Raw genomic sequence first — 13,962 nt, forward strand, 5'->3', positions numbered from 1 at the left:
TTATTTATTTACTTACTTACTTGCTTGCTTATTTATTTATTTATGATTGCTCTTTTGAAATCTTTTCATGGTAAGTAAAATTATAGGTGTTTGAAGATGAGGTTAGAAGAGGAAGTAGTTCAAATCGCCATATTGGGTAAGTACAATGAGCAAATCCAGGTTAATCAGAAAAGTTAGCCAGATATTTGTTACATTAGTATCGTGTTACATAGCATAACTAATGCGCAGCTACCAACCTTGTCTATTAATTGTGCAAAGAATAGCCAAGCACTTGCAGACATCTCAGGTCTAACACAAGCAAAGCATTCAGGGTTCGAGGCAATGCTCTTTTATCGATACTTAACATCAAACCTGCATGTCTTTTCAAGAGTCTTTATTTCGAATTGAAAACAAAATAGGGTTTTTTTCCATTTGTGCTCTGCTACTGTTAATACAAGCACAAAACAAAATCAGTGTACAATTCAAACAACCCCCATATTTATCATTACAGAATTCATTGCTGGAGCTCCATAATAATTGTAAAAAAATATTATCATATAGTAGAGCAAGTCATTAAGTATGGTCAACATTTTTAGCATAATATCAGCTGTATTGTTTCTCTAGAGATAGATAGCTACCCTGGTGTAATACTTATATACTGAAAATGAATGAGCTCTTCTGGGGAATACTTTATATCCAACATACAGTATAAATGAATTATAAACCATGCTGATATTAGAGTAATAATGATGTATTCTGAGCACAGTATACAATTTGCAATGACCTTATATAACTGTCTCTTCTGTCATGACACCTAACATTGTAACTGTCAATTAATACTTGAAGGCCATAGGTAGTGTGTACATCTGTACATGAGGTTCTTTTTCAGTCTAATCTTATTAAGTATTTTAATGTTTATATTGTTATTGCCTCATCTGTGATGATATTTATACTATGCTATGCCTATTTGGTACGTTTTCCAAGTCGAAAAAGGTCACAAGCCATTTGACACTACAAACGTCTATTTGACTGTTTTTGGCTATTTAGGATTTTTTTTTTAGTTAAAAACAAGATAAAGGTTAAAATGACTACTTCAACTTCATTCTACTCAATGGGTGTGCATTATTTCATTATATCTAAACAGTCAGTGTTTTGTTGTTTATGTGGCAACAAATCCAAGTAAGCCATTGAACATGACTCTAATTAAAAAGTACATTCCTTTGTTTAAAGTTATGCTATGTAAGATTTTGTTAAGGTTTTGTATATTTTAAAAATACATTTTTATCAATAATTTTGCTTATTGGTTGAATTTGTCTTTGCAATAAAAATGATTAAAATGTACAAAAGAAACTTAACTATACTATAAAATTGCATAATGTAAGAATGCATAGTGTACCTTTAATGAAGCTTCTGGATGGTATTATTTATGATCGCATCATGGTTTTAGCGTTAGTGCCTAAATATTATACGCTCAAAAAACACCAAATGCATGTGGATGAAAAGCTCATGTTGTGTTCTGGAAAGCATCGTTATATCTTTTTAAGCTTCTGATCCTATCCTGGTTTTACGTGATTGATCGTTTCCTACATTACTTTAGGTAATACATTTTTTTAAATTCTACTAATATTGTAAAGCAGTGGTCGACTTGATTTTAATGTTATTGTCATCAAAAAGAAGCGTGTACATGAAAATTGAATTTGATTCCTTTTTCCTCTATTAAATGTATTCTATGCATTGGAATTATATATTGTATAGTGATGTCTTGCTTTTGCTCCGTGTGTATATTAATCTGGATTGAGTGTACATAAATAAAGTTGAATAAGTGTACTCATTTGTGTAAACAATTTACTGTAAAGCATTAATGCACCTGAACGAAAGGTATCCTTATTTGAGTCCATGTTTTGTGTTGTATTTATTTACTAATCACCCAGAATCTTGCTTGCAGTGTACAGATAGGACATGATGACAGTGCAAGTAAAGATTTGCTGACATGTGACTTACCCATGTGCATCTCTACTATGCTCTCTTAATTTAAGCGGGGCCAATTTGTCAGGTCCCCATCCTCTAGCATAGTTGTCCTGGGGCTTGGAGGAAGCTTGATGTTACCGAATGTAGGACCTATGAGAGCGGGCGAGTCGTCAAGGTGATGTTTGTGTTCAGCCGTTTTCTATTAGGCACAGTGGTAATCATTAGACTGTGTTACTGATGGATGTCCACAGCAAAGGATTGTGGGGGTGGGACAGGTGGTTGGGGAGAAGGAACACAAATAATAGCATCGAGTATCTAAGTACAAGTACCACGGCTTCGCTATAGCAACAGCACGGCACAAAACAAGTCACACAATGAGTGTGCATGAGGGAGGGCAAAGTAGCACTTAACCATGTCTCCTATGCCTGCTTTTTTATTTTCCACTTTACCAAGTGTCCTTGATCTTTAACTTTCACTATTATTTACTATGTATATTTTACTTTTGCCAAGGAAATCTATTCATCCTTGTTTGTTTCAAAATTTGAGTTTCATTACATTGGATGTGATGCTGATGTAAACTTCAGTTCCGATTAGCTTAATTAGTTTAAGTGTTTAGGGAAATAAACCTAATATCTTTCTATAAACCTTTCCCATATTTGAGTAGCTTGTTTTTTATTCCATAAGGATGTATGAATACATGTATGCCCCATTCAGTGTTTTTTTTAATTGCCATCTGAATATTAGATGCTTAAAATTGTACATTTTGTAGCACTGAGAACTGCCATTTACAGGATATATATATATATATATATATATATATATATATATATATATATATATATATATATATATATATATATATATATATATATATATATAAAGACCCTTGTAACTGCTGTCATGAAGTATTTATTTTGCCTAGGTATTTGACTTCTCACTTATTTCCCACTAAATATTTGTTGGTTTTTCTATGACCTTTTTCAGTAATCATAGGATGAGCTACAGCTCTTAAGTAGTAGTATAATGTTGTTGGCCTCAAATGATAGTGGCATGTCAATAACTGTGTAAACTTGAGACGTGTTCATTTTTAATAAGAGGCTCTGAAGTCAATGATGATGATGACTTTGCATTTCAGGTTTCTGTCCCTGTGTTTCAACAGGCTATGTCTGACAACCATGACCGAACATTACAGACCATCAGCTCTGCTTTGGAAAACTCTGCTGATGTTCAATTGCACACATTTCTTCTTGGTCTTAACGACTGACAAAGTAGTCTTCAGCCTCTGGATAAGTAAATCAAGCTATTTGTTTGCACAATCCAGTTAGTCTCCAGAAAGACTTTCACTGTAATAGCCAGCTATCCTTAGGGAGTCGTGTAATAGCAGGAGACTCATTGTGTACTTTAGCCTTTTTCCTACTAAACATTTTTTCTGTTTCTTTCAAGTAGAAAACTTGTCAATGGATACAGTGCTTTATATGTATGCTAAAGAAAGGCAATGTCTGGTAGTGCTTCGTTTGATTTTCATCTTAGCAACTGGCACATCATAGCACCATTATTATTCCTTACTGCATGGTTGCCAGCTTTGTTTGGAACTGCTGAATAAATGAGTTCCTTGATACTTCAGCTGGCTGCTTTGTTGTCAGTATGAATATACCTCTACTACAGATGAAGCTGGGCATATAACCTATAATACTCCTGCTGACGGATGAGTAAATAATACGGACATAGATCCAGATGCAATTAGAAGAAGCTTGTAATTGTAAGGTAAGATGTTGTGAAGGTAAAATCTTGACAGAAGGAGGCGGAGCGAGTTTGTTCCAGCGAAACTCAATGCTGACAGGATGTCAGTCCATGCTGCCAGAAATGAATTCTTTTAAACTGCATAATACCACCGAAGTGTCGAGAGACTGTTCTATCTGCTTATTATTTTCTCATCTTATAAACAGACAATGGCTTATCATCTGCCAATCACTGCTGAGTTTTTAACTGATATAAAACTTGTGCTTACTCATCATTCATGGCCTTAAGTACTTTCCTCATTTGGTCATGCATACCATGCATAGTCACTTCTTGTATGCTAACTCCTTGTGGTGAAGTCTTTCAGACTGACTAATACACAGATGCTCTCAGAAGGATGCATTTATTTCAGCTAATACAGCAGATGCAGAGGGAAGATTCCTTGGAACATATTGGCATTATCGTTTTTTTCTGTCTTATCTGATTTATAACCACCTACTGCATTCCACAAAAATTCTAAACCCCAAATAGTGCTGCTTGAAGGACTTGTTGCCAGGGAACAAGATGGCAGCAGGTCATAACACACCTCCTCACAATGTTCAATATTCCTGGCTGCCTCTGTGTGAGTAAAAGCACATGCTAACCTCCAGCCACCTTCAGGACAAATGCTTTGGTCTCATCATGGTGCCCAGGTACAGGTCTAAATCCAGGAGCAGGGTTTATAAAAGGATAGCCTTATATTCTCATCCACTCGGACATACACAATATGAAAAGATGTTACCACGCTGTCATCCATAATCTCACTCTGTAACATGTTCTAAATCTACAGAAACAGAACTATCCCTCAAGAAACACAGTCTTAATATGCTTTCAAGTTATTGAGACAGTTCACTCTCAGTTGTGTAATCCAAACCAGTCACAAAAGCCAAATTCATTCCTTCTTCAAGATACAATGCAATGAAATTTAGAGAGTGAGTTCTATCTTAATGTTGTATATAGCCCATTCCCTTTATTGTGGACATCTGTGAGCTCATGTACACAGAATAGGGCAAACAGCACATCTTTCGAAGTCTGTTCCACTGCCCTGTGATGCATCAGGTGCAGCAGTTTGGAAAAGATTTGGTTGGTTGGTTGGTTTCACTTGTCTCAGAAGAAGTATGTGTTAGATTTTACCTTCTTCAGCTGTTGGTACTGTAGGCAGCTGTTGTTAAGATATGGGCTAACTGGTGGGTGGGAGTTGGCAGATGAACAAATTGTGGAGAAATATTATTGTCCTTGTGTAGCATTTGTTGAATAATCGGGATGACATAGGGAGGTGGTAAGTGTGGAAACTAAAAATGCATAGAATATTAAATAGGAGGAACGCAGAGCTTCAGAGACGGACTTTCTCTCTCCCTTTCACTCTGCTAGCTAAATTGAGATGAACAATTGACTATTCTCGTTCCTTATGGTTGTGACTTTCTCATCTTTCTCAAAGACACAATATATTGTATAATATACGTCAGTCAAGAAGCTAATTGTACAGTCTAGAGGCTGAAGGCCAGGGCTTCAAGAAGTGTTTTTGTGCTTGTGCCAGCTTAAGTGATCTTACAACTTTTTTTAAACTTAAATTGACTTAAACATTGAAACAAATGGCAATCCCACAAATAACCATGGGAATGAAATGATTATGAAATAGTTATGAGACATACATACATACATACATGGCCTGGAGCACAAATTCTACCGGAGGTTGCTGAGGAGCTTTATGTGTAATCCGACACGTGGACCACTTACAGCTCGGCTATTGTGCACGAGCGTGAGAGGCCATCTGTGCGGCTGGCTACGGGTGGCCGCCCCCTTTCTCCCGGCACTCCCAGGTGTGACCGACCCTTTGAAGTGCACTGAGCATTATGCCCACCACTGGAGTTGTGACCAGCAGACAAAAAGAGGGAGGACACCTAATATGATTCCACCACACTGTCCATCTGTATGCAAATGAGAGCATGGTGCCTACATGGGGATGGAGGAACCTGAGCCAACTGCCCATTCGCTGTCCTGCAGGCCTTTTGCAGTGGAAACAAGGGTCTATATAAGTGGCTGCTCTACTAATCATGGTCAGATGGTGAATATGAGCTGGGATGTGATCTGTGGGGAGGTTCTTCTTATACAGAAGAATGAAAGAAAGGACCTTCTAGTTTTCTATCACAGCACACTCCCTCCACAATTGATTGCTCGATTTCATTTGTTCAGTCTCAAAGATAAAAATACAAACATCAAAAGTGATAACTCTGAACTCTCTTGTAGAAATACTACAGAAGATTATCCAGGTTTTGATTTAGAGTGCGATAAAGATCCTGCTATGAAAACACAGGTTTTTCTCTGCTTATCTACAGATATTTATGAGATTCACAAACCACTCTTCCCTGCATCAGTGCCTCACTTCTCCACAGGGGCCACCTCTCTATTTTACTCTTAGTCTTAGCAATAAGAGCAAAAAGAGCTGATTTTCTGGTGTTCTTCATGTGCCCTTATACACTTTGACTTACTGAACGCTCTCTGAACCACAAGACGGATGTCAACTTTGGAATGAGGATAAAAACATGCACAGCAGACAGGACAGTCACCATCGTGGTTCTGTAGTAGGATATCCTGGATGAGTGCATGGGATTGCTGTGGGACAGCCAAAACATATGGTGATACAAACACGGTTCAGAAGAGTGAACGATGTGCCTCCTTTAGGATGGAGTGTGATGTCATCCACAGGACGGACATCCTCTCTTACTAAAATTAGCTGTGGCTTGTGTGTGGCAGTAAAAATACCATCTTGTTTAGACAAGTGTAGATGCTATGATTGTGTTTTGTGTATGCAACATATGTAACATATACGTATACTCCATTTCGCAAGAGACACATTATTTTGTAATTCAATAGTACAAAGACAGATTCTTATTATCATATTAATAAAACATTCACTGATGAATGCAAAAGCTTCCAACTTTGTGGTAAAGATTTTGATATCCATCTACAAAAATGATCTCATGTCAAGTCAAGAAGCTTTTATTGTAAATTCAACCACATATATTTTTGTTGTGGTATAAGTGGAATAATACATATGTTATTGAAGAATAAACTTCCCGATAATAACACATCACACAACCATTCATTGATTATTTTCCTATAACAGCATGCCCCATAATATACTATTCCACACTTGCCTTTAGAACTTGCCTTATGTGTCAACAGAGTCATAACAGAAATCAACATAAAACTGCGCATAAAAACAAAACAAAAAGTAAATACTTTTATTATTAACAGATGCCAAATATAAGAATTTCAGCCAAAGATTTGCCAAGCAATCTGTCAAAAAAAAAAAAATTAGGACAGTGCAACAGGAAGAACACAGGCAGAGTGCAATACAAAAAGTAATCCTCCGTATGCTCAGAGAATATGCAGAGAGCTTGGACACAGTTCTAAAGGTAAGCATGTAATAATATATCATGGAGCATGCTAATCAATGAATGGACTGTGTGATGGGTTATTATCCTTAAGTTTATTCTTCGATAACATATATATATTATATTATATTATTCCACTTATACCACAGTAAAAAAAAAATCAATGATTGCATTTGTTGCGAAGGCTGTACTTTTTAATCGATTTATAGGTTGTGGAAGCTTAAGACATCTGTTTCTTCACAATTCTTTTAACCCATTCAAGTTGTAATGATTAACCAAAAAATAAATGCAGCTTAATATTAACATCAATCATCTTCATTAAGCGTTTTATTCTGGTCAAGGTCATGGTGGATTCTAAGCCTATCCTACACTGGCTAGGAAGGTGTGGACAGGACTGGAAAAGGACACCACTCCACGGCAGGGTATTAAGGAAACACACTGATTCACAACTAGTGGCAATGCCTACAGCATGTCAGTTTATCAAGCAACTGCATGACCCTCCATCCTTTGAAGGTTATAAAGCACTGGCATTGGAGACTCATTCCAAAAAAATCTTATGGAAAACATGTTCAATGTTTGCCATACAACTCTGTGTTCAGGATGTTACTGTAGAACTGATAGTAGGAAGAGTAGATTAATAGGAAGAGCTACTCTCAGAGCAGTGCTGAAAGTGAATTATTACCTGACCAGTCAGAATCAAGTTTTCTACCTGTCTGTGATATAATAAAGTTCACATTCAGAGGAGATTACAAATTGTCAACTGATTTTATTTACTAATTGTTCTTCTTACTTTTGCTGAACCTACTGTATGTGACACTAATGTATTCGGGTAATCTACATTTCTTCGCCTTCTTCGTTATTTTGTATGAAGGGTATGCAGACTTTTGCATTCGAATTCATGAGAACATTACTATATGACAGCTAATCACTTTGTAAATAACTTAATAAGAAGTTAGGATAACATATTTCTCTCATAAGAACTTGGCTCTGCTCTTCTGAACTGTGGAATGACCCTTCATTGGCCCTGGAGTCAAGGTTGATTGGGCCCATTGTAAAAGCTCTAATTGTCCAGATTATTGTGTGGAGCGAGCTGCACCTGCTCCTGTGGAGAGAGGAATTGAGGGAAAGACCATCAGTGTGTCACAGTTTACTGGTGCTGCCTCGGTGTTAGCCAGGACAATTTAACCTAATTCAGCTCTCAGAGCACTTCACCAACTAACCTACAAATTACCCAAAACAACATGTTTATTTACTTGTTTCTTATCATTACCATATTCTTCAATAAGAGTGAATGGTTCCAGTTCATTTCTGAGACTGTCCATATAGAAACAATGGCACAGTCCTGTCATCTAGAACTGCCTCACTTAATGTTCAGGGCAATAAGGTTGACTTCTTCTGTGTTTGTCAGTCTTCAGTATACTGCACATGCATGCTCTTTGCCACACACCTTCCTAAGATATATTTATTTGTGATCTTCGGGGCAGGAGGAAGCCATGTTTCCGCAAAGATAAGGATGCACAGGCAAAGATGAGGGTATGAGCAGCCATAGCATGGTCAGGTGTTGGGTGCCCTCATGTTCTGCTTCAGTACAAATATGCACAGTTAAAGTTTAAGGAGTAATGGAGAAACACACATGCAATCCATCATTTTCACATTTTAATAAACAGATAACTAGGGACACAAGTTGAATTTAAGGTATAAATCCAAATCAGAATTCATGACTGAGACTTCAGAATTTAGCAAATGTATTCCTTGACCTCGTAGGAAAATGCATAATTGTAGATGATCATGTACCACAGGTGGAACATGAAGAGTCAGATTCTTCTTTTTTGCTATGTCACTTCCTCATTTTTACCTTTGATTGTAAACATGGGTGCTGGAACAAATTTTTTTTTTTTTTTAGGTTAATTAAAATCTACACACCCCTCTAAATATATAGCACAGTATATCACTATTCATTAAGGGCCTGTATTTTTAAAAACCATTAGGAAACATTACACTTAATGCCACGAGCCAAGCATGTGCAGATCAGTCAGAGATAGATGTAGTAAAGTATCATAGTAAAAGGTGCTACACATTCTGGATGCATTGCTGAATTGTGAAAGTGTCAGTCACACTGGCATTGTGCGAAATGCCTTAGGCTGGGTGCCAAGGAACCAAACTGGATTTGTCAATTCCTCTGGTTTAGCCAGAAAGACGACACAAAAATGAAGCAGAAACAATGACATTAATACTACTGTGATCTGTCCTTGCACACGCACACACACACACACACACACACTGTAGAGACTGATATTTTCATGTTGATGGATTTGCAACTGAAGATTGAAATTTCAGTTGTAAGCATTTTGCCTACTCTTCTTTCAATCTGTCAAGCTTAAGCTCATGCGCAGAGTCGTTTAGCATTAAATCACAATGATTGATGAATGTCTATTGCTCCTGGTGGGACTAACGCCAGTCATTTTTAGAGCTGAGCTACTGGCCTGCCATGTTTAACAGGGGCACCATATACAGTAATTTTTGTGCAGTTTTCCCAAAATCCATGTCAATCCAAAAGACTCCCTGTGCAATAGAGTATAATTATGAAGTTGGCAAAATCATTTTTCAACCAGAGAGAAGGAGCGCGACAAACAATTATGACCGTAACATTACAACGGCTTTGTGTGGGTGAAGGCAGAATGGCAGACAGAAACCTACTGGGCTCATGTAATGACAGTGTCTGTGAACCAGGAGGCCAGGATTTATTGGTGTAACTTTGTTTTGAAAAATGCTGGAAACAAGGATGGCTTTATGAAAAAAAAGCCCAAAGCTTGCAGGAAACAGGTAACACATAGCCAAACTTGTGGAAATTTACTTACAACCATAATACACTACTAACGCTTTCTAAATATGGAAAAAACTTAACTCACAAGCAGGAACCGAGACAACATATTTCATTCTGGGTCCATAATTATAGTAGTCTAACATATGTTTTAGGTATAATATTTAAAATATACATAATATATTTAAATAAAAAATATTTAGTCATTTAGTTTAGATTACTAAATGTAATAAGGGTTTATAAGACTTGAATGGTGCAAAAGAGCCTTTTTTTTTGGTAATTATATTCAATATACAAATGCTAAAAGCTTAAAACCCAACCTGAACAGTCAACTAAAGCATTCACAATCATACATCAAAATGAAATCAAATTACAAGGCTTTTGGTGAACCTTCTGGATAAGGTTATCTGATATATTTTCCCCCTTTGAGCAAACAAGCTTGTTAATCAACTGCAATCAATGAGAAGGGGAAAAAATAACATATTTATTGTTTTCTTCCTTTGAATTACAACTTACATAACTCATATTTCAAACTCACCCCCCTTCCCACTCCACTTCTGCCATTTCCGCCCACCATTCAAATGTAAAATGATGGAGACTAGTACAGTAAACCTGTAATCTACTGAAAAACATATTGCTTATGTGTTTATTTTATTAACTATTTGGAGATTTTACCCTAAGCTTTTTATGAGATTTTCAACAGACTAAAAGAATATGTCAAGGATAAATCCAGGTCAAATTACACCTGTACCAAGATGGCACATGCACCAGCTGTAGAATTGAAGGTGTCAGATAATATTTGCAGTAAAAAATTGTCATCATTGAAAGGCCTTATCATATCACTATTAATTTCCTGTGAGCTTGGTTTACAGTAGAGACAAACACAGAGTCATCGCTATGGAAACCAGACTCCCCTGCAGCAAATATAGTGGTGCCATACAACAGAGAGTGTAGCAGAGAATATATACAAGGCAACAGATCCTAGGAATTGATTAACCTGCTGTTTGGTAAGGTGATATTTTATGCCGTACGTTTTTGTTTTATCTTTGGGGGTTTTTTTTTTTTGGTTTTTTTTTGCATATGCTGCAAAGTTCCTAATCAGCACCTTTTTAATAACATTGTCATGGCTGACCTTATCATTAACTGTCTTGGCTGATGTCAGCAATGAGTGTGAGGTGCTAAAGTGGGTCAAGGTGATGATTAGGGATGAAAAGGAAAGACCTGGTTGCCTATATGTTTTTGTGTGAGGACTCTAAAGGAAAATCATGAAATATGGATGAGGAAAGGCATCCACATTACCTTTTCGGAAAACCACCTCCCCCACCATGCCCACCCATGCCCCTGACCAACACTCCCCCACCTTCTCTTGCTATGTGTACCCAGAAGCTCTTTTAACCCAGCTTTCAACCGGTCATCGGGCTGAAAGTAGGCTGCTATGACAGCATCCAAGGGTTTAGACTTAAAAAGGCTGTTACCTGCTTTAGCCATGAGCTTATTTATGCCATGTCTAGTGATGGGAAAGAAAATGTCAGTCCGGATTACCTCTATTTCTCCATAATTTAAATACATACCTTCAGCCTCTTAAAGGAACTGCTAATTGTCTCGACTATTCCAGCCATCACACGGACTGGTTCACTGCTGGAAAGAGTCTATCCTTTAAAGAGATATAGTTGAATTGCTTTGAAATAAATGGCTGTAATTAATGCTGTGAAAAGTACCAACACGGAAAATAATGTGTTTGGTGAATCATGAGATGCAAATGACAAATGATGTACAATGTAAACAAACAAACAAATGATCATGTAAACCCACCCGATATCTGCAGATTTAACACAATTACTGAACCTATCCCATCTGTTACTATTTGCATTTTGTTAACCACTCTCCTGATCCTTCTACCATAGGAAAAAGGCCACCACAGGATTACCACTGGCCAGATACTATTTAGGTGTTGGATCTTTAATAGCTTTCCAAAGAAATTGACACAATAATGTGTGTGATGCTGGTAGGGGTGTATGAAGAAAAGCAGAACGTTCTGGATTTAAAAGCCTCAGTATTATTTATGGATTTAAATGGTCCACCAACCAAAGTTTCTCAGCTAACAATGGTCATGTGGAAAGAAACTGACCTTGATTAACAATTAGCACATATTGTGAATGGAAAAACATGAGCTATCACGTGGAGCAATGATATTCCATTTGTTACACTCCGACATGTAAATGTAAATTCCAGGGAGTCACAATTTTTAATGACCACACACTATATGGATAGAAGCGTGTGGAAACCTAACCATCACACCCACAATTAGGCCTTCCCAAAACTGTTGGCACTAAGTTTGAAACACAATTGTATTGAGTGTTTCTGTATGCTGTAGCATTAAGCTTTGCCTTTAATAGTACAAAGAGGGCTAAACATTCTCTAGCATGACAATGCCCCTGTGCACAAAGCGAGCGTCATGAAGTCATGGTGTGTCAAGGCTGGTGTAAGAACTAAATTGTGAAGGATGTCCTGACCTCAACCCCAATGAACACACATTTGTGATGAAATAGAACACAGACTGCACCCTAGACCTCCTCACTCAATATCAGTCCCTGACTTCACTAATGCTCTTGTGAGTCATTGGACAAATCTTCACACTCACTCTCCAAAATCATGTGCAAAACCTTCCCAGAATATTGAGGTTTATTATAACCACAAAATGTGATTCAATCTGAAATGGAAAGTTTAACAAACACATATGTATATGTTGCTGACGTGTCTATATACTCTGGGGCATACAGTGTAGTATAATCCAGTCCAATCATTGGTATATTAGACTTTTTATTTCACTGTATATAATATAATATATACTATTATATAGTATATAATAATAATATAATAATATATTAGCTGTTTATTAGAGTTGTGTTTTCTCTTCATAAACTTTCCACTGACAAAACACAATAGGTCCAAGGTAACATTATTGTTTTGTGTTGTTGAGGTTCGGATTAAACCATGTTTCTAATGTCATGTCTGTACTATGACACAACAACTCTTACATAGTGTTGTGTTTTCCCAGTAAGACCCAGTATTTGTACACCACATTCACTTAATAAAAGGGTCATTAAGTATGACTACATTTAAGGTGTATTTAATAAATGTAGTCATACTTATTGACCCTATTGTTAGGTGAATGTGGTGTACGTTGTAGGTATACAAATACTGTGCTTTACTGGGAAAGGAGCCACCATAGACCATAGACTCACTACTGTAACAGAATTCTAACCAGGACCGCTGGACTATGATACAACTGTCGATGTTTCTGCTCAGTGGTGGTGGGTCTATGGTCTATGGTCTACTTTCCCAGTAAGACCCAGTATTTGTACACCACATTCACCTAATAAAAGGGTCAGTAAGTATGACTATATTTAAGGTGTATTTAATATTTAATGAAGTCGTTATGAATGCAAATCCTCTCCTGAAATCTGTGCAGAGATACATCTCCTCTCACTGCTCTTCAGCCCTTGTGTCATGGAGCAGGTCTGAATGTCCGAAAGAGGGCGACCTCAGCTGCGTCACTATACAGACTCTGAAGCGTCTAACGGGAAAAAGAACATATTACAGGACTTGTCTTCTCTTGTTGATGTCAAGACAATCACCAGGAATAAAACAAAACCACGGAACATTATATAAACATATGAAGATATTTGTTTGTTTGTTTTCCAACCGTGAAGACGTTTTACCTTTCGGCTGTTTACCTCTGGTTAGTCTGTGGGTTTCGTTCCAGCGTTTGTTTTTGTTTTTGAGACACTTTAATTAATAATGTATTCTGAGGGAAAAAACAAGAAAATCATCCGTCGGTTAGACTTTACGGACCGCGACGTGAACATAAAATGTGTGTATTTGGTAATAATTGTGAAATATTGCACCTCTGTGGTGGCACAGCCAGCATTTTCCCCCATTTTTCCTTTTATTTTTTTATTTTTTTATTTTTTTAGTATTTGAAAAGCCCCGCCCCTTCAGTGCGTGGTTGGCTTAGAA

General features: G+C 37.1%; 1 long non-coding RNA gene across 1 annotated transcript; it reads right to left on the reverse strand.

Moving 5' to 3' along the window:
- Positions 1–12,749: 12,749 nt before the first annotated feature.
- LOC113644390 lies at positions 12,750–13,931 on the reverse strand. Its single transcript, XR_003440990.2, has 3 exons — positions 13,851–13,931; positions 13,665–13,750; positions 12,750–13,519 (listed from the first exon to the last, which is right to left on the reverse strand). It is a non-coding gene; the product is annotated as an uncharacterized LOC113644390 (long non-coding RNA).
- Positions 13,932–13,962: the final 31 nt, after the last annotated feature.

This window comes from Tachysurus fulvidraco, chromosome 16 (assembly GCF_022655615.1).
Source record: "Tachysurus fulvidraco isolate hzauxx_2018 chromosome 16, HZAU_PFXX_2.0, whole genome shotgun sequence".
Taxonomy (NCBI): Eukaryota; Metazoa; Chordata; class Actinopteri; order Siluriformes; family Bagridae; genus Tachysurus; species Tachysurus fulvidraco.